The 22,106-nt window shown below is 40.7% G+C and overlaps 1 long non-coding RNA gene across 1 annotated transcript in view; it reads left to right on the top strand.

The window, feature by feature from the left end:
- Positions 1 to 3,259: 3,259 nt before the first annotated feature.
- The window catches only part of LOC140713978 (uncharacterized), a 124,849-nt gene continuing 106,002 nt past the window's right edge, over positions 3,260 to 22,106 (top strand). Inside the window, exon 1 of the long non-coding RNA XR_012095794.1 lies at positions 3,260 to 3,363. This is a non-coding gene — a long non-coding RNA (uncharacterized lncRNA). The remainder of the gene's footprint in view (positions 3,364 to 22,106) is intronic.

Here is a 22,106-nt window from a genome sequence, read left to right as displayed (position 1 = left end):
TTTCTTTGCTATGGAGCTGGTGCAACCACACTTCACTATTATTGAATATTGTAGCTATTGAAATTGTATTGAAACAGTTGATGATATTTTTGTTTTCAACAGCATAGAACTCAATGCATTTTGGGTTTAAAGAGAGAGTGCCTCCAAGAAAATGTCTACCTGTTGTGATGATAGAAGACCTTTTACATCTACCAACATCATTCTCCCCGTGACTTAGTCACAGTCACAACAATTAGTTTCTAATCATATTTTAGAGAGCTCCTTTTAATTGCTTTGGCTTATTTGAGTGCTCTTCAGTGTTTTAAACTTGCAATAGCTTGAGTAACATTTAATTGTCTTTGAATCAGTTTCCAGATTGACATAAGTGTGGTTGCAGAAACTGACAACAATGACTCAATTGCAAAGGCTTTATTATTGACAGCATTATCTGGACCAAATATTCTGAACAAAATTTGTGAATATTAACACTATATTATTTGTTTTTTACCTAAAACTTTTCCTCTTTAGATTGTTTTACCTTTGAAAATAATTATTGTTTATAGGCTTTGACCCCACACTCTCTGGATGTATTGGCATTCGAGGTGACTAGTACTCATTGTTTATTGTTATGCATTTCATCCAATGTAGTGATATTTCAGCCTTTAAAGATGCCTCATAAAGTGCAATTATCCTTTTGCTGGGAATCAGCTTATAAAATTGGTGATGCACAACAGAAATTAATGAGAAGCAAAGCAGTTTTATAACAATTCAATGAACCTCATGATTAGGAATCAGCCTTAAAACTGTTCACCACCATTCTATTATGACTTACAGTATATCAATGCCTTTTATCATCCTATCCTGAGGAACCTGATGAGGAAGATATGGAGAGGAGAAGGTCTTGCTACTCATAATGTCATTTTGGGCTGACCAAACCACCAGAAATGGACCTGAAATGTCATCCGTATAATCTAGTGAGTTGGTTTAAAATCTGGCCTGTGATTCCAAAATGTTATATAGATGAGGAAAACATGATCAATACACACAAAACATTGGAGGAACTCAGCAGGTCAGGCAGCATCCATGGAATGAATAAACAGTTGACATTTCAGGCTGAGACCCTTCATCAGAACTGGGAAGTAAGGGGGAAGGCACCAAGATAAAATGTTGGGGGGCGGGGAGTAAAGGAAGGAGGATTAACTGGAAGGTGATAGGTCAAGCCAGCTGGGTGAGAAAAGTAAAAGGCTGGAGAAGAAGAAATCTGAAAGGAGAGGAGAGAGGACCATGCAGAAAGGGAAGAAAGATGGGCACCAGAGGGAGGTGATAGGCAGGTGAGGAGAAAAAGTAAGAGACCAGTGTGGGAAATAGAAAATGAAGGAACAAGGAGGGAATGAGAAATGGATGCTCATGCCATTAGGTTGGAGGCTACCTAGATGGAATATGAGGTGTTGTTCCTCCACCTGGAGAGAGGTTTCATCATGGAAACAGAAGAGACTATGGACCAACATGTCAGAACAGGAATGGGGATAGGAAATAAAACGTTTTGCCATTGGGAAATTTCACTTTTGGAAGATGAAGCGGAGGTGCTCAACAAAGTGGTTCCCTTAACTTATGTCAGGTCTCACAAATGAGGAGGAGGCTTCATAAGAAATGGATACAATAAACGATTCTCAACAAATTCACAGGTCATTCGTTGCCTCAATTGGAAAGACTTTTTGGGGCCTGAGTGGAGGTAAGGGAGGAGATGAAAGGGCAGGTGCAGCATCTCTTTCACTTGCAGGGATATGTGCCAGCAAGCATATAAGTGGGGAGGAACGAATGGACAAGGGAATCACAGAGGAGCGATCCCCGTGGAAAGCAAAGGGTTAGGGATGAGGTAAAGACATGTCCAATGGTAGGATCCCATTGAATATGGTGGTAACTGCGGAGAATGATGTGGTGGATGCAAAGGCTCATGGGGTGATAGGTAAGGACACGAGGTTAAGGTGGCAGGAAGATGGAGTGAGCGTGAATGTCCAGGAAATGAATATGTGAGTGAAGGTATCATCTGTGGTGGAGGAACAGAAACCCCATTCTTTGAAAAAGGGTGACATCTCTGATGTCCTGGAAAGGAAAGCATCATCTTGGAAACAGATGCATTGGAGACAAAGGAACTGCAAAAATAGATTAGCATTTTTAAGGAGACTGGAAGGAAGAGGTATAGTCAAGATAGTCGTGGAAATTGGTAGCTTTATAAAAAACGTTGGTTGACAGTTTGTCTGCATAGATGGAGGACAGAGAGATTGAGAAAGGAGAGAGGTGTCAGAAATGGAGTAAATGAATATAAGGACGGGGGGAGTTGAAGTTGGAGACAAAGTTGATGGGAAAGGAAAACATGATAGCAGCTAACCCCATGGCGACAAAAGCTTGTTAGCATTGGGGCAGTAAATTGTTGGCTCTGAGTGACAGCTGAAATGTAGTTGAGCTTAAGACTGATCAATACATCGGTTCTTATCCAGACCTGAGGTCAGCCACACTGAAAGGAGATACAGCTGTGGCCAAAAGCATTCTATTACTTACAAAAACTACAACGTTCAGTTACAAAGTGGTTAGAGCATGTTAAAACTTCCTGAGGCATTTCAGGAGTCCTATTAAACTTCACTTTCTCCAAGACATTGAAGAAGATATTTCACTAGATCTTCTAAAATGTCCTTAAAGCAAACAAAAAGAAGAGAAAGAGACGTAGAATGGTTTAAGGAGGATAATTCCAAACTTAGGGATTTGGTGGCTAAGCTATTGCCACTAATTGTTAAGTAGTTAAAATTTAGGATGGAAACGGGACTAACATGGGATGACCTTGCATGCCTTCTTAGGCATGCAGGGCTAAGGAATTAGCAGAGGCCATTAAGGGAAAGGTCATGAATGATCTGAAATGAGAAAGATGATCTTTACAACTAAGGATCAGTGGACTGGTGAATAAAAATGTTGATAGGTAAACTCAGCTTGGTGAACTTAATAATGTATGGAGATGGGTTATAGATAAACTTTAGTTTATGTGGGTGGGATATTGAACTCGGTCTGAAGTCCACTGGCGTATTAAAATTTTGACATAGCAAAGACATGACTGGTGAGTTTCTGTGGTACTTCAGCTGAACAGGAGGCAGAATCAAATAATTTTAGATTGTTGAAAATAAATAGACTTGTTGATGTCCAGATATGTGGTTAGATTAATCTCAACAATCCTGTTAATATCATGTAATATATTAATCTTTCATTTAAAATAGTAAACTTTACTCTGTTAACAGAGTGTCTGGCAAATGTAATCTCCAGAGCCATTGGGAGTTATACAGTGGATTGTTCCCTTCCAAAATGGGTAGAAAGCTCTCACCACTTTTATTTCAAATTGTAAGTATACTCAACTTTAAATGCATGATTTTTACATATGTTTATTATTTATTTGGATAAAGTATCTAGAACTAGACACTCCACTTAAGCTGAAAAAGCCAATTGTCATTTATTCTCTTTCCATTTCATTTAATCTAATCCTTGCATTTCTCTCCATTCCTTTCTCTTTAACTAACTAATTTCCTCTATAAAATATTTAATGCCATTGACTTCAGATGCCCGATATCACATTTTAACCATACTCAGATGAATGATACTTCTTTTGAATTGCTCATTGGATTTCTTAGTGACTATCCTTAATTCTGATCTACTAAACTAGGGGAAATTCTCTTCTGTGAGCGTCTCCTTGTTAACCCTTACGTAATTTTCAAGACTTCCGTCAGGTCACTCACAGTTTTCTCTTTTCAATACCTGAAGCATCTGTAGTTTGTAAGTTTATAATAGCTCATAGAATTAAAGTCAGCTTTATTAACAGTTTATCATATTCATGGACATATATTGTGAACGGTGTTGTTCTGTGGCCAGAGTACAGCACTAGTCAAAAAATCACTGCAAGTTACAATAAAAAATAAATAATGCTGAAAAGGAATAGTGAGATAGGATTTGTGGGTCCATAATCTATTCAGAAATCTGATGGCAGAGGTGAAGATGTTGGTCCTAGAACATTGTGTATGTATCTTCTTTGCTCCTGTGCCTGATCCCTGATAGAAGTAGTGAGAAGAAATGTCCAGCGTGGAGAGTTGTCCTCAAAGATGGATGATGCAGTGAACAGGAAGCTTTCTACAATAATAACTTTAAAAAAAATAAATTATTTTGTTTCATTGAATACCAACAAGCTTTCATATAATGCAAAAGATCTAATGTCTACATGTGGATTAGGTGGTCCTGTCATTAAATACATTAAATAGTACCCATATAGAGGGACATAGTAATACAATTAGTACAGCTACTACATCATAGAGCCAGGCACCTAGGTTCCATCCTGACCTTGGGTGCTGTATGTACAGAATCTGCACATTCTCCCTGTGACTGTGTGGAAGTTCCACTCAAGGGTTCTGTTTCCTCAAACATCCTGAAGACATGTCAGTTGATTTGGGTAAAGCAGTGGCTGATGGAATACAGTGTTGAGAGGCATCTGGTCCTAAACTTGGTAGAAAGAATAAAGGCATACAAAATTTTCTAAATGTGGCAAAAATTCAGAAACTTAAAGTGCAAGTGGACTTGGGTGTCCTCGTGCGTGAATCCCGAAAGGTTAGCTAGTAAGTTGTAAAGAAGGCAAATGCAGTGTTAGCATGCATTTCGAGAGGACTATAATATTAAATCAAGGATGTCATGCTCAGGCTTTATAAGGCATTGTTCAGACCGTGCTTTGAGGACTTTGAGCAGTTTTGGGCTCCTTATCCAAGGAAAATATGTGCTGGCATTGGAGAGGGTCCAGAGGAGGCATATGAGAATGATTCCAGTAACAAAAGGATGAATGTATGAGGAGTTTTTGATGGCTCTAGGCCTGTATTCATTGGAGTTTAGAATAAAAAGGAGGATCTAATTGAATCCTATTGAATATTGAAAGGCCTAGATCAGTGGTTCCCAACCTTTTTTTGGCCATGCCCCACCTAATCACCTCTAAAATCCTGATGCCCCCTGTGGTGATATATAATTCTTATTATTCAAAAAGTGAACTCCTATTCACCTGGAGGAAGCCTAAAAGACCATTAACTTGGTTTAAACAAGCTTCCAAAGAACATGGCATTCATGAAAGAGAAAAATAAAAGAACCAAAGGACTGTTAAAGTTCTGAGGAAGAAATTACTAAGAAATTGTAAAAAAAAAGAACATTAAGTGATTTTAAAATAATAATAATAATAAATAAATAAAACAATGCCGATTCGTTTCTACAGCATACAAAGACAGATACACCGTTTAAAAGAGATGACGCAATGTACACACCTTCACACCACCAAGAACCGAAAGCTACTGCAAAAAGCAGCATTGGCGCGACCTCGTACGAGTTTCTTACGCGTTTGGACTTGTTCATTCGTTCCTTCCTACATCAGTCAATTTATTAATTTAATTATGAAAGCCATTTGATGGTTGTAATGATGGTGATACACTATATATACAGTACATACGCAATTACACATGTACATACACACAAGTATTTTTATGTATGCATACTGTATATACACATATGTATTAACTCGCACACACACTCATACTCACACAGACTTACTAGAAAAAATTCACTGTTATTAACTCATTCTCAAATTGCCCCCCTTAAAAATCAAATTACCCCCCTGTGGGGCGTACGCCCCACATTGGGAACCACTGGCCTAGATAGAGTCGATGTGGAGAATATACACTGCTGCCTGTGAGCCGTGTGGTTGCATGGCCACACAGTAACTGAAATGCTCCCGCGCACGTAGCCTTTTTGCTATGCAGCTGGAATTTGCTTTTATATAATGTTAATATAATTTTCAAATTATCCTAATCTAATTTTAAAATATAATCCATATATTACCCAAGTAATAAATGTACCACAACCTTAACTCAGAAACCTTTTAAAGCTTCAATGCATTTACTTTGCACTGTTTCAAATTACAACATTGTTATAAATTGTAACAGGAAAGATAGAATAGAAGTTAGTAGCCCATTGTTAAAAAACACCAGCCCACTGAACACCAATGACATCTAGCCAAGACATTTTATTTTTGTCATTGTGTCTGTCAGTCGTTTTGACTGACTGACATTGTTTACTTGTGTTGTGAGTTGCGGTCTGTGTTTGACTGGATGTGCGTATTACAAAAGAAACACTTGAAGAGCTGTGCAGTTTCCAGGCCGTGCAAAAATTCCCTACTGAGAGCAATGTTTGCTCCTCGCAGCTGTAAAAAAAGAGGAAATGTTGAGAGCATGTTCCCTATAGTGGGAACGTCTAGGACCAGAGGGCACAGCCTCAGAATAGAGAAATAACCATTTAGAACAGAGATGAGAAGGAATTTATATAGCCAGAGTGTGGTAAATCTGTGGGATTCAATGCCACAGATGTGGAGGCAAGTCACTGGGTATATTCATAAGTTAATAAGGGTGTCAAAGATTATGGGGAGAAGGCAGGAGAATAGGGTTGAGAGGAATAATAAATCAGCCATGATGGAATGGCAGAGCAAACTCGATGGGCTGAATGGCCTAATTCTGCTCCTATGTCTTATATTCTTATGGTTTAACTGGCCATTGTTAATTGCTTCTAGTGTGTAGATGTGTTGTAAACTCTGGAAAGATTAAAGAAGAAAGTGGTGAGAATAAAATAGATTAATGTAGGATTAGTGCAAATTGGTTGCTGATCATTGGTGTATACTAAATTGGGCAATGGGCCTCTTTCTGTGTTCTGTCTCTCAATGATTTTCATTCGGCATTGGTATACATTGAACTATTTTTATCAATACTAAATACCATGGCCGTTCATCTCTCTTCTGTCAGAATCAATTTTTTTTCATCTTAGTTTCATCCTTTTCATTTGTAATGCTTTCAGTGAAGTCATTAATTAAAACGTGATTGCTGAAGGACCCTTGTGGCTGTCACTGCCCAATTAAAACTCCCCTCATTGATGTTTGCTTTCTGCTTCTTATTATCTGCCAGTTGATGTCTCAATCTGTAGTTCTGTATTAATTCCTTTTGGAAACTTGCTTCCACTAGAAGCCTCTTGGGAGGGCTCATATCAAACTCAGCCTCACTATTAGTCAAGTCATTTGGAAGTCAAGTTGCAAGACATTGTTTGGTATTAGAATGCAAGACATATACTAGTTTCAACAGATATGCATCAATAAACTCTTCTTGAACTTCCAGCCAGGTACAAGTAATTTAACTGTACCTAGCTAGAAGCCCGAGAAGAGGTCCTAAAAATTCATCTCCTAAAAGCACTAGATCCTTTTCAAATAGGAACAAGAGAAAATCTGCAGTTGCTGGAAATCCAAGCAACACACACAAAATGCTGGAGGAACTCAGCAGGCCAGGCAGCATCTTGGAAAAGAGTACAGTCAACCCTTCAGGCCAAAACCATTAAGCATCACTTTAAATATATGGCTTTTAGGTTTAAGATGTCTTCTTTTAAAATATTAATGCTTTCTCTTTTATAGTGTCAGAACAGGAAAGCTCTAACCCGAAGGATCAGAAAAATGATGTTCAGCTCTCTTCCAGTCCTCAGTCACCACTGACCCTCCAAAATCACCATCTTTAGTTATTTCTACCGTACTTTGATGTTCTGGACAATAATCCCATGTTTTCACATAATTGAAGATACTTCCAGTAGATTTTCTTGCTCCTGTTGAAACACAACAAGCAAAGGTGCAAGCAATTAAATTGTTTAAAGTAATTTAAATGGCAACAGGAATTCAATACTGTTTTCAAATTAAGTTCAAGTTCAACTTTATTGTCATTCAACTACAGATATGCATATGGCTAAACAAAACATTTTCCTCAGGGTCCAAGGTGCATACTGTCACACAAAGCACAGAGAACTATGATCCAGCACATAGAGTAACAAAGTACAAGCCACTGAGTAGCACGGCCTGCAGATTGACAGGTTGACATAAAGTGTGAAGTGCAGGTAAGACAGCATAATGTTACTGGCACTATTATAATAAAAGAAGCAGTGGTATAAGCATGTGAAACAGCAGCAATAAAAGATGATAAAAGGTGTGGGCGGTCAGTCATGCATTCAGACATGAACTATTTCATTTCTTTCTTTACTGACATTTTTGTCTTAAAATCTATTTAAAATTGTGCTTATTTAAAAACAATATTAAAAATAGAAAATACTGGAAGCATTCAGCAAACTGTCAAAATGTTTTGTTTCAGATTCCCAGCTTCAGCAGTTTCTTCTATTTTTATTCCTATCTCCTGCTCTCTACCTCTCGTTATACCTTCCTTTCTCTCTCTTTGCCTTTTCCCCTTTCTCTCTTTTACTTCAAAACATACTGTTTTGACCAGACAACTGTTCGATTCCTCCTTCTGGGTCTGAGTGCAAAAACAAACGCTGATAATCTTCTCACTAAATGTCTCGATAAGCTTGATGTTCAGTGGGCCTGAATGAATGCAAGTTACCATTGTTATACTGGAAATAAAATATTACAAGTACTGACCCAGAAATGATTGGAAAAACAGAAAGCATTCGGGAAAGGGTGTAAAGTGGACTTCTTGTTCACACTTCAGATTGCATAATGGTTGCATCATAAATTGCTTGAACTGGGAATTAATGATGTTCAGCAAGGCATCTCAGATTTTATGAAAATTATACCAGTGGTCTCTAACTTAACAAAAAGATAGAAAAACAAGCAATGCAAAGAATGGGAAAGACAGAAGTGTCAAATAGGAAATAAGAAACAGAAGGGGAGAGAAGAAAGCAATTTAAAGGTTGAGAGGGAGGATGATATAACCAGCTGTGTTTGGAAGTCGTATCGGGCTTCTCACAGTTGCAGCAGCTGTAGCTCAGTGGGTGGCACCCCTCTCCCTGTGTTTGAAGGTTGTAGGTTTAAGTTCTGCTTCGAAGAGTAAAATCAAGCTGATGCTCCTGTCTAATAGTGAGAGGTAGCTATAATGTCAGGCTTGCTTCTTTTGGTTCAAACCTTAATGTTTTTACCTTCTGATGTGGTTGTAAAAGATGCTTTAGAGCTATTTTGGAGAAGAACAGAGGTGGTATGGTAATCACAGCAACGGACCTCATGAGGAAATCAGAAAGGTGATCGCTAAGTGTAAATGTGCTTCCACATTTCAACAGAAGATGCATATCAAAATCCTCTATTAGCATTTTGGAATGTCCTCAAAGTATGAAAGTCGAGTCTGTTTTGTGAAATTATGAGTGGTATTGATCTGCAACGAACATCCTTCAGCCATGAATTCTTGAAGCAGCGTGATCATAGTGATAAAGAATATTGATTTATTCACTGCTGAATTGAAGTGTCAGTCTGGATTACACGCTCAAGTCCCTGAATTGGGACTTCCAGCTATGAACATACAACTCCAAAGGACAGAGTGCAGTCACCAAGCAGAAGCTTGCACTTGAACAGAGATCAATTTTGCAACCATGTTTCATGATCACAGAACATTTCAAAACATTGTGTTTTGTTGTATTTCTTAGTGACCACACACTATCTTGGTATAATCACCCCACTCCTTAACAACTTATTGAAGTATTTTTATTTCTTTTAAATGAACCTTAAAATGTGCAGACTCTATGATGATTTAATATTTGTGCACAGTAACTTATTTCTCAAAACTTTGTTAGTTATGCAAATAGTATCTTTGTTTCTTTTTGTATTCATTGAGCAAGATCGGCATTTGTTATTGCTTCTCCATAACAGATCCTTGAACTAACGTGCAAAATTAGTTACAGAAAGATCATAGGATAAAGCACTCTATGAACCAGATTTCTTTTACATTAATCTGGCACTTTCATGATTTGAGCTGCAAACATTTTTATTCCAAATTGATATAATTAATTGAATTAATCAAAAGAGCTGGTGGTTGACTTCAGAAAAGGCAAGTGGTGGAGTCATGTTCCTGTCCACATTGAAGCTGTTGAGGTTCAGAGGGTTGAGAACTTCATGGTCCGAGATGCGAACATCGCCAGTAGCCTGTCTTGGTCCAATCGTATTGATGTCAAGGCCAAGAAAGCTCACCAATGTCTCTACTTCCTCAGGAGGCTGAAGAAATTTGGCATGTCCCTGTCACCTCTTGGCAATTTTTATCTGTGCACCACAGAAAGCATTCTGCCTGGATGCATAACTGCTTGGTATGGTAACTGCTCTGCACATGACTGCAATAACCCTCAGAGTTGAGGACACAGCCCAACTTAACATGAAACTAGCCTCCTCTTCATAGAACTCTGTCTACACTTCTTGCTGCCTCAGTGAAACAGCCAGCATAAACAGAGACCTCACTCACCCCCGGCATTCCCTCTTCCTTCTCCCATCAGGCAGAAGGTACAACCGGAAAAGCCCATACCACCAAGCTCAAGGACAGCTTCTACCCCTCTGTTATCAGACTCTTAGACAAAAGTTTCGTATGATAAATGTGCTCTTGACCTCACAATCTATCCCAGTATGAACTTGCACTTTATCTTTTTTATGCACTGCACTTTGTCGATAGCTTGTACACTTCATTCTGCTTTGTTACAGTTTTACCTTGTTCTAGCTCTATGCACTGTGCAATGAGTTGATCTATAACTGTATCTGGGTACATGTGATGATAATAAACCAATTAAATCCTCAGTTGCTGTGGAAGATTTTGGACATCTGTCTCTAGATTATCAGTCGATGGATTCCACCCATGTAACATATCTCTGCCACCATATCCCACTGCAATATGGTCATGAATATAGTCAAAGACAGACTGAATAGCAATTAGTAATCAATTCTTCATGGACACATCCCTGTACAGGTGCAGGGACACTGTTCACATGCTGAGCTGGCAATTGTTCAGTGGAGCTAATGTGATCTTATCCATTTTACACTTAAAAACTGTAACAGCTGCATGCCTGTTGTTAGTCTGTCTATGTAGTGCGCTCTTAGTTGCCTAGTATGTCATTGTCCTCCCCCAGAAAGCTCCTTGTCTTTTTTTTCTGACTCAGTAGTGGTGCTTTAGTTGATATCTGAAGTGGTCTTCAGCATGGATGGTTCATTTAGGTGTCTATGAAAGGCAAAATCATGAAGCTATAATTTGACCTGAGCCTAATCTATGGTGTTCCCATCCATATTTGTCACCACAGTGCTTCATTATATGACTCATTGAATTATTATGTACTGGTAAACAAAATCAGGCACTGACCACAGTGTCAGTGACAAAGGACATTAACCTTCATTTCATTCTCTTACAGTAATTCTTTCTTAGATGTTAAAGGTACTTGTTCCTTGAAGATCCCTAATTAATTTGAAAAGGTAGATTTTCAACATTCTTCCATTGAAATCAATATAAATTAAAATCAGATGGTAACAACTTCTGTGATGCAGTTTTACACCTGGCGACAAATTCATTATTATGCATAAAATTGTGACTATAATTCATACCAGCTGCAGCTTTAACACATACTTCCAGAGATTTTATTATAACAGTTGTTCCATTGCCACTGTTGTCATTAGGTTTGCTAAGTTGTTGAAACTGTAACTCTGAAGTTCTCTCTGATACCTGAACTTCATCCCACAAACATGCTTGGAAGTTGAGTTCTCACCCCGGGTCATAGCTCCCGGTCTGCTTTTGTGCTTTGTTTTACAATAAAAACAGTTGTTGAGTTTAACGAACCTACTCATGTGTCATCATGGACTGAATGCTCGGCACAAAATCATTAATTGTTTAAAATCTTCATTCATCATTATCTTTAATGTGCAAAGCTGAGGGTAACACCTTTTGTCTGCTTCTTAAATATGGAGATCCAAAACTTGCTTCTCAGTGACGTTCTGTTCCCTACCATACAGTCAGTATAGAATCAGTGATTTTTCTCTCTGTAAAAGCAATTGAAAATATTACCCTTTATGAAGTAATATATATTGGCATTTTAATGTTCATGCCAAACAAAGTCCAATTTTATGTAATGCTAATCATTCCATTGTTCCATGATCTTTTTAAATTTTATTTTTAAAATATCACATTTTTCTCTCATTAAATATGATTTATGATGTTTTTATATACTACTTTTATCCCATGTTTGCTGGCCATAAGTGGATGATTGGAAAACATATTGAAATCCATTGTTCTTTTTCTTGGTTTGCTCATTTGACTATTCATCTTGCCTGATTAAATCATTTTATCTGACATCGCTGATACATTATTGAATCTCCAGCCTAAAAATTACACAGGAATGTGAAAAATCAATGCCACAGAGATTCTTAATTCCTTTGGGGCAAATTTTATTGAGATCAGCAAGTTGTGCCATCTCCGTCTCTGTCCAAATTGAAAAATTCAGACTGAAGTCTTCTCAGGAGGTCCTTGCGAATCAAGGCTGAAATAGTTCCAGTCCGGTTTTATCGATTGTGAGGTGAATGATGAGATAAATGTGGAAACTACAGACCCTTTCACAAATGGAGGAGCAGTGTTTATCTTGTGAGTCACTAAATCTACACACAAAGCACACAACATTGTCAGGTAATTGAGCACGGTGGATGGTGTTCTGTTTTTCACTTAGAATTTCCTGAAATGAGCTGCCATTTCAATGTGAAATAACCAACTTAGTAATTGTCAAGAGGATTCTGAGTTCTCTGGATGAGTAGGGGAACAGAAGTCTTAAACTTCTTCATAAATGCTTGCAGTGTTCTTTCCAACTGCTTTCCTGTAACTTAAATTTAGTGACACAGAGCCAGTAATCTCCAGGTACTCAGGATTTATGCTGAGAAATCATTCACTGATTAGTTTGAGCACAATTATGCTTTTATTAGTTATTTAACAAATTAATTTAATTGCTTGAAATATTTGTTTTAATTATCCTAATGTTAATTATTTTCATTTTTAATAGTATGTTTCATTTTAAATAGACTTTAGACATCTTTGAATATACATGCATGATCCTCTCACAACATTTCAGACTCTTAGACAGCTTTTACCGTTGGTGGTGTTGCTTTATTGGCAGCTAAGGCAGAGCTGTAGGATTTAGGATCAGAATGTTCAGTCCTATGCAGAGCCTTGTTGAACAAATTGGAGCTGGCTGCATTGTGGAAATTCACTGCAGGAGGTCCACTCAAAAAGATTGCAGGCTCAGCAGGGTGGCAGGATGCAGACACAGGTTATATGTCAGCCTGAAGAAATTCCAGGCCATCACCTCTGTGTTTTCCATGTGCAAGCAGTGCTCCTTTTATCGTCACTCAGTAGCCGGAATTTTCTCTTTGGAATATATTGTTGGGAGGAAGATCGGTCCACAATCTGTGCCAAAGTTCTGAACCAATGAGATAAGCGATCTTCTTGTAGGATTTGTATAATCAGGTACAAGGCAGCCTCTGTAATGTAAAGGATTCAAGATTGTTTAATATCATTTGCAGTACACAAATGTAAAAGAGAACAGAATAGCTGGATCAGATGCAGCACAAAAATACATTAAGATAAAGAAAACAATTATAAAAACACAATCAAGATAAATACATTAGATAGCTTATATACATAGATTGATTATACATGTCATGAAATGTAGAGAAGGCTTGACCCAAAAGTAGAGCAGTAAAGATGACTTGGCAGTAATCAACATTTTACCAATAAACTGCAAAATAACAAGCCATGATGAGGCCACACAATACACAAGATAACTGAAGAGCAACTGGTTGAGGCTGGCTGGTTCAATTAGTGAATAAAGGATTGTGGATGAGGAGCAGGGTTTAATAGGCAGCAGGTGATGAGTTGGAAATGAGTGGCAGATAATCCCTGTTAGCTGGGTGGAGACTGTTGGTCCCCAACAGCCCAGGGTGATCTAGATGGGTCCATTGGAACTCCTCAATGAACAATGGATCCAAGAAGGAACTGGACAGCTCCCAAGACCTCTCCTCAGTGCTGTGCTATTCTCAGTCATCTCGGTAATGCACACCCCATCCACAACAAAATGAATCTATCAACTGTGAACTGGACCATTTTCCACTATCCTTGGTTCCAGAGCTCCAGGTTCAGGATAATTGAGTGAATCTCTGTGGTTAAGAAGGCATATGGTGCATTGGTCTTCATCAATCGTGGAATTGAATTTAAGAGCTGAGAGGTAATGTTGCAGCTATATCGGACCCTGGTAAGACCCCAGTTGGACTACTGTGTTCAGTTCTGTCGCCTCACTACAGGAAGGATGTGGAAGCCATAGAAAGGGTGCAGAGGAGATTTACAAGGATGTTGCCTGGATTGGGGAGCCTGCCTTATGAGAATAGGTTGAGTGAACTCAGCCTTTTCGCCTTGGAGCGACGGAGGATGAGAAGTGACCTGATAGAGGTGTATAAGATGATGAGAGGCATTGATCATGTGGATAGTCAGAGGCTTTTTCCCAGGGCTGAAATGGTTGCCACAAGAGGACAAGGGTTTAAGGTGCTGGGGAGTAGGTACAGAGAAGATGTCAGGGGTAAGTTTTTTACACAGAAAGTGGTGAGTGCATGGAATAAGCTGCTGGCAACGGTTGTAGAGGTGGATATGATAGGGTCTTTTAAGAGACTTTTAGATAGGTACATGGAGCTTAGTTAAATAGAAGGCTATAGGTAAGCCTAGTAATTTCTAAGGTAGGGACACGTTCGGCACAACTTTGTGGGTTGAAGGGCCTGTATGGTGCTGTAGATTTTCTATGTTTCTACGAGTGGTCTATGGACACTGGGCTTGAGGCAGGGCATGTTGACACACCTCGCTGGGCAGTGTGACGTTGAGGGATGGTGGCAGATAGAGACAATAAGTGACCAAGCTGATGAAATGAGTAATCTTAAAGGGATGAATGAACCATGGCAAGAGTTTGCAGGAGTTAGTGCACAGGGACAGATCTCAGCTGAACAGCCAGACACAGTGGCAAGGTCGGAGCAGTCTGGCTGGGTGCTGATGGTGGTTAGCCTGGTTGTAGAAGGTATGATTGGCAGCTGGGATGGCTTTCTGTACTCTCTTTCAAGCATTCCAGCACCAGCAAACCAGGGGCCTTCCAGATGGGACCTCCACCATTGGATTCTCCATGGAGAACAACAGGGGTTGGTAGCCATGAAGCACTTCAAAAGGTGACATACCTGTGGCAGATGAGGTATGTACATTTTGGGACAGTTTGGCCCAGAGCAGATATTTCTTTCATGTGGAATGTTTAGAGGCAGTGATACATCGCAGATATTTCTCCACTTGGTAACTGGCTCTTTCTGACCGACTGTTCGTCTGCGGATGATAGCCAGAGGGAAAACTCACTGAGGTGTGGAGGAAGGAGCAGATGGCTCACCAGAAGTGGGCCCCTTCTTGACGCAATGTTTTGAGGGAAGCCATAGAGGCAAACTACATCTTGCAGTCAACCCCAGTCCGCCATCTCAGCGGCTGATGAAAGTTTGGGGAGGGTAATGAAGTGGGCTTCCTGGAGGACCAGACCACCAGTGTCATGATAACCATGGCCTCATTGGAAGGCTGCAAACTCATGACGAAATCCATGGTGATGTGGGAACACAGTCATCAGGCTACTGGAGCCTAAGGGTGCTGGTAGGAGGAATTGGACTGGGGACATTACAGGTAGGCAGCATCAAACTGACATACATCTGTGGTCACGGTAGAACATCAGAACCAACATCGCAGAAAATCTAGAGTTCATCGTGCACTAGGATGGCCCAAGAGGGGTGAGCAGTGGGCTCACAGGGGTGTTTCAGAGTGTGTGGCCACTGGCACATAGGTGCGATGGTCAGGTATGTCAGTCGGACCAGGCTTGTGCTGTAGATCTGCTGGATCTGACTCTCAAGATCCCAGATGATGATGGTGAGGATCTGTGAAGATTGATTGATGGGCTGAGAGCCAATTTCCATTTCAGTTGGGTTGAACTGTTGTGAGAGGGCAACCATCTTAGTTTTCTTGGAACTGAGTCAGTAGGACATGATGAAGTTGAGTTGCTCAAAGAAGAGGGCCCAATGTTGGTTCTGTTGGCAGGTCTGTTGTATGTTCTGGTGGTGGAGGAAGGGCTTGACATTTCCCACCAGCCAATGTTTCCATTCCTCTAGGTGAGTAGCTCCCTGTCACCTACTCCTTAATAGTGCTGTGTAGAATTGAACTTGCATGAGAAGAAGGCACAAGGGTGTATTTCTCCATCCATTCCTCACCGGGAGAGGATGGTCCTGGGTTCCATAGCAGATGCATTCACCTCTACCACAAAAGGTCCATAGGGGTTTGTTTGGTAGAGAATGGGAGCCATGGTGACGCATCTCTTGAGCTCCTGAAAAATATGGTGATTTGATAAGGAAAGTGAGAGGAGCAGTGTTCTGGCTGTTGTTGCTGATAAAATGGTAGTAGAAGTTGGAGAAGATTGAGAAGCAGTGAAGCCTTTAGAGGGTGCACAGCCGGAGCCATTCAACAAATGTGCACTCTTTCACTGGTTCCGTGGTTACACCTAGTGGTGGAAGGACATAACCCAGGAGGGAAATGGCTTAAGTATGGAACTGGCATTCTTTCTTACTTGCAGAACAGCTAGCTTTCAAGGAGACTCTGAAGGACTGATTGAATGTGACAGGCGTGGTCATGGGGTCATTAGGAAAAGTGATGATTTCATCAAGGTAAACAAGCATGCCTTATGAGAATAGGTTGAGTGAACTTGGCCTTATCTCCTTAGAGCAATGGAGGATGAGAGGTGTCCTGATAGAGGTGTATAAGATGATGAGAGGCATTGATCATGTGGATAGTCAGAGGCTTTTCCCCAGGGCTGAAATGGTTGCCACAAGAGGACGCAGGTTTCATTGTGGTGGTGGTGGTGGTGGCTATCCCTCGAGGTCGAGGATAATGATCTTCGTTCCGTTGATCTATTTATGGGCTCTCAAGTGGCTTATAAGTCCAATCTTGGCTTTGTGGCCCACAGAGCGAAGACGCCTGTGCGTGTATTTGTTTAACGTGTACTTGATGTTGCACTCCAAGAAGCACATGATACTTCACAAATCAACCAACTGATTCCAATGGCATGGAAACCACAACGATTGGAGCTGATGGATTTGTTGCAGCTTTTGTCTGCCATTTCCACCGTTGAGGTCTTGGTTGGAGGTGTTTAAGGTGCTGGCGAGTACAGAGGAGAGATCAGGAGTAAGTTTTTTATTCAGAGAGTGGTGAGTGCATGGAATGGGCTGCTGGCAATGGTAGTGGAGGCAGATTCGATAGGGTCTTTTAAGAGACTTTTAGATAGGTACACGGAGCTTAGTAAAATAGAGGGCTATAGGTAAGCCTAGTAATTTCTAAGGTAGGGACAAGTTCGGCACAACTTTGTAGGCCAAAAGGCCTGCATTGTGCTGTAGGTTTTCTATGTTTCTATGTTTAAGCACAGTTTGGAGAATATTAGGGCACTTTTGGAAGTCATGGAATGAGGGTACTGGTTCTTAATGGTAATTTTATTGAGTCTACGATAATCGATGCAGGAACAAAGACCCCCACCTTTCTTTTTATAAAGAAGAATCCTGCATCAGTTAGGGTCTGGGATGTTTGAATGAGTCTTGTGCTGCAGTGCTTCGGTGATGTAGTCATTCGTGGCTTGGGACTCGAGGAGAACAGAGGATGTTGGGAGGATGGGGTGGATGGTGGTGCCCAGGAGAAGATCTACTGCACAGTCATATGGTCTGTGGCGCTGCAGGATGCTGGTTTCTCTTTTACTAAAGATGGTATTCCTGTGGGCATTTGGTGAGGTTGAGTGTGTCCTCCAACTCTATGGACTTACGGGGTGAGTCAACTGAGATTACAGGCATGTTGTCCCGCATGTGGGTCCCCAGTTCAGCAGTGAACTGGATGACCAGGCGAAGTGAGTGTCTCGAATGGAGACGCAGGGGAGATCTGAGATGACAAGAGAGTTAGGTGAGTCGATAAGGAGGAAATGAATGGAGTCATGGTGTTCTCCGATGCTCATGTGCACAGGCCAAGTGCGTGCTCTGACCAATCCAGACCCCAAGGGATGCCTGCTGATGCTGTGATACAGAAGGGGTGAGAGAAGTAAGGTTCTTGCTGTGCCAGAATCCACCAGAGCTTCATGTTTGCACAGAGCGGATGGGATGTGGAGGAGGGCAGAGAGAGTGAGTCGGGCTGAAGTGCTGGAATGAGAGAGCAAGGGGAGCTTACCAGATAGAAGGCCTCTCGCCTCTACCTGGTGATGTCACTTACACGGACTCGGTGGGTATTTGATACATAGGTGATTGGAGGCTCCGCAGTAAGTGCACAAGCTTTACTCCTCCAATGCTCATGCTCTTGGAGGTTAAGGAACCCTACCTACATGGGTTCTGAAGGCATTTATGATGAAGGTCCTGCAGACTGAGAACAGAACTGAGGTCTCTGCTGAAGAACTGGATAGTCATTCCATAAGAAGCTTGTTAATTTGGAAGGCCAACATGAAGAGGCTTTCAAAATCAGTGGGTATCTCCCAGTAGACAGCTTGCCTTTCAAGTGCTCTCAGAAACTGTGATAGTAATGGGCCAGCAATGCTTCTACATTCTAGCTGTACTCTACTGCAAGAGTCCTAAATTCAGCTGAGTAATCCAGTTGTTTTTCCTGCTGAGGATGCTACTTAGCCCCCTCCCTAATGAGAGTGGACAAACAGTCTACGAGCAAGGTGGGTGAGATCTTTCATAATATTGCTGGCCATTCTCTGGTATCTTTCTGTATGTATATCCTCGATGGTGGGTAAGCTTGTGCTAGTGATGCATTTTGACTACCCATTCTAGAGCCTTCCTTTCCACCACAGTGCAGTTTCCATACCAGGCAGTGATGCTGCATGTTAGGATGCTCTCAATGCATGTCTTTAGAAAGGTGTGAGTATTGATGTGCACAGAACCCTCTTCTAGTAGAATCTAATTCCAATGCTTTTAGAAGGTAACTTGGTGAAGAATGGAGATGGCTTGAGGTTTTCTCTTTATATTTGGATATTTACTGCCACTTGCCAGATTTTGAAGGTTTTTCCATATGAGCGCTTGGCAAGATGAAGTAGTAAATTTGATTAGACATTGGCTTTCTGGGAGAAGCTAGAGAGTGGTAGTAGATGGCTGTCTCTCTGGATGGAGGCCTGTGACTAATGGAGTGCTTGGTCCATTGCTGTTTGCCATCTATATAAATGATGTGGAAGTTAATGTGGTTAGTTGGATCAGCAAATTTTTGGATGACACCAAATTGGGGGTGTAGTGGACAGCTAGTGAGACTATCAGAGTTTCAGCAAGATCTGGACCAGCTGAACAAACGCACCTAGAAATGGCAGACAAGTATGAGGTGTTGCACTTTGGGAGGACCAACCCCAGTAGCTCTTACACAATGAACAGTAAGACACTGAGAAGTGTGGTCTGGGAATGCAGGTCCATAATTCATTGAAAGTGGTGGCACAAGTAGACAGAGTCATAAGGAATGCTTTTGGCACATTGGCCTTAATGAATCAAAGTATTGAGTGCAGGAAATGGGATATTACATTGAAGTTGTATAAGTTATTGGTGAGGCCTAATTTGAAGTATTGTGTGCAAGTTTGGTCACCTACCTGCAGGAAAGATGTAAATAAGTTTGAAAAGGTACAGAGAAAATTTACACGAGTGCTGGCGGGTCTAAAGGACCTGAGTTATAAAGACAGATGAATAGGTTAGGACTTTATTCCTTGGAACGTAGAAGATTGAAGGAAAAAAAAACAAAATTATGAAGGATATAGATAGCGTAGATGCAAGCAGGTTTCCTAATAATGTTGGGTGGGACAACAACTAGAGATCATGGGTTACTGATGAAAGGTGAAAAAATTTAAGGGGAACATGAGGGGAAACTTCTTCACTTAGAGGGTTGTGAGATTGTGAAATGAGCTGCCAGTGCAAGAGGTGCATGTGAACTTGATTTCAACAGTTAAGAGATGTTTGGATTGGTATCTAGATAGTAGGGGTTTGGATGGCTATGGACCGGGTGCAAGTCAATGGAATCAGGCAGTTTAAATGGTTTCAGCATAGACTGGATGGGCCAAAGAGCCTGCTTATGTGCTGTACTTTCCTACGACTCAATTTTTTTTTTAAAAAAAGAAAGTAATTAATTTGAGGAAGTGATTCGCTAAGTACTTTTTGCAGGGCCCATGTCAGACATGGCAGAACACAGCAAAGCATCTTTGTATTTGCCATCAATGCCCTGAAGTCATCCATGTGTTCTTGCACTTATAGCAAATAATTGTCATGCAGCTTTTCAAATGACTTTCAAGTGCAGTCATTGGCTTTAAAGTGATCATGTTGAAAAAGCTAATTATGACAACAATTCAGTTTATTCTGTCATATAGCAGGATGATAGATCATGCTCTGTAAATGTCTGTCACAATATTCAAGTAAAGGATGTCTTTTATTTACTTTGAAAAAGGAAGATTGCTTGTTTCCTGTCTGGAACTACTATATTGGAAATTGTGCATGAGTAATTCAAAGGGAGTTGTCAGACAGGTCTGTTCGATTGATTCCTTAGAAGTGTTCCCAGAACTGGCCTAGTATTGACTTGTTCAATATCTGCAAATCACTAGTTGTGCATGAACTAGATTAATAGTTACAAAGCATGCCTGACATTGCTGACACTATTCATTTCCTTTACTGACACACGGTGCAGTGGGATTCTACATATCATCAAGGATCAGACCTGCAACGAGAGGGAAGATTCTTCAATTGCCGGTGTGTTACATCATCTACCATACATCAAACACTAATCGTGATGCACACAGGTGACTGAACTGTTTTATTGTGTTATTTTCTTGTGAAGTGAGCCAAAACAGAGGGTTAATCTCACCCATATAAATCAATAACGGTATGTACTTGCTGTTCACAATGAACAGAATTGTTCATTCATTATTTGCTGTGTCGTATGACGTGGGCGATCATGGTCTTTCTGTGACCGTGATTGTGCTTGGCAATTTTTTCTGCGGAAGTAGTTTGCCATTGCCACCTTCTGGGCAGTTTTTTTACAAGATGGGTGACACCCCCCCCCCCCCCCCCCCCCCACCATCCCAGCCATTATCAATATTCTACAGTGATTGCCTGCCCGGTGTCAGTGGTCACATAACCAGGACTTGTGATACGCACCAGCTGCTCCTACATCCATCCACCACCTGCTCCAAGGGCTTCATGTGCCCCTGACCAGGGGGCTATGCAGGTGCTACACCTTGCCCAAGTGAGATCTGCAAGCTAGCAGAGGGAAGAAGTGTTTTACAAATGTTCTTGTAGAGACGTATCTCCACCCGACCACCCTAAACAAAATTTGTGGAAATGGTATATTTGGAAAAGTTGCAGAAAGTAAGATCTTGGGAAAAAGACATTTAGAAGCAGTCCAACATCCCAATGCTGTGTTGTCAAAATAAGGAAATTAAAGATATTGAGCATTGTCCATTGACATGTGGTTGACAAAATCTGGTAGGAAGGTAACAATCAGAGATAGGTGGCTTCCTTCTGATGCAATCATTATGCTTACTAAAGTGAAAGCAAAGCTTACAAGTCATAAATTGGTCATAAAAGAGGTGTCAGAAGGAATTGACCATAAGCTCATTCCTACCTGGTTGGCCTCTGTGTTGATAACAAAATGTGTGTACATTGAGTGAGCATGTTATATAATGCTGTACCTTCTCTCTGAATGTGTATGAAAACACTATGATTTGTAAAATGTGCAAAAATATTAGTACAGTGGAGAGATTTCTGGGTGATTGCACCACCACCTCTCATGGAGCCTTCAATGCATACAATTGCAAGAGGCCGCAGAGGGTTGTAGACTCAGCCAGCTCCATCACATACACAGCCCTCTCAGCCACTGAGGTGCCTCAAAAATACAGCAATACCATTAAAGACACTCAAGCTCTGGCAAATCCCTCTTCATGCTGTTACTATTGGGGAGGGGTATGGGAGCCTGAAGATCTACATTGAATGTTTTAAGAAATGTTCCTTTCTCTCCACCATCAGATTTCTGAATGGTCCCTGAATCCATGAACACTACCTTGTCGTTCTTCTTTTCCGCTTGTTATTTATTCACTTAAAATGCTGTTGATGCCTTGCACTATACTACTGCCACAAAACAGCACATTTCATAATATAAGTAATTGATAATAAACCTGATTCTGACGCTGGAACACACGTGGCAAGG

Source organism: Hemitrygon akajei, chromosome 20 (genome assembly GCF_048418815.1).
Source record: "Hemitrygon akajei chromosome 20, sHemAka1.3, whole genome shotgun sequence".
Lineage (NCBI taxonomy): Eukaryota > Metazoa > Chordata > Chondrichthyes > Myliobatiformes > Dasyatidae > Hemitrygon > Hemitrygon akajei.
The sequence above is the reverse complement of the archived record's forward strand: the minus strand, read 5'-3'. Positions and strand labels throughout refer to the sequence as shown.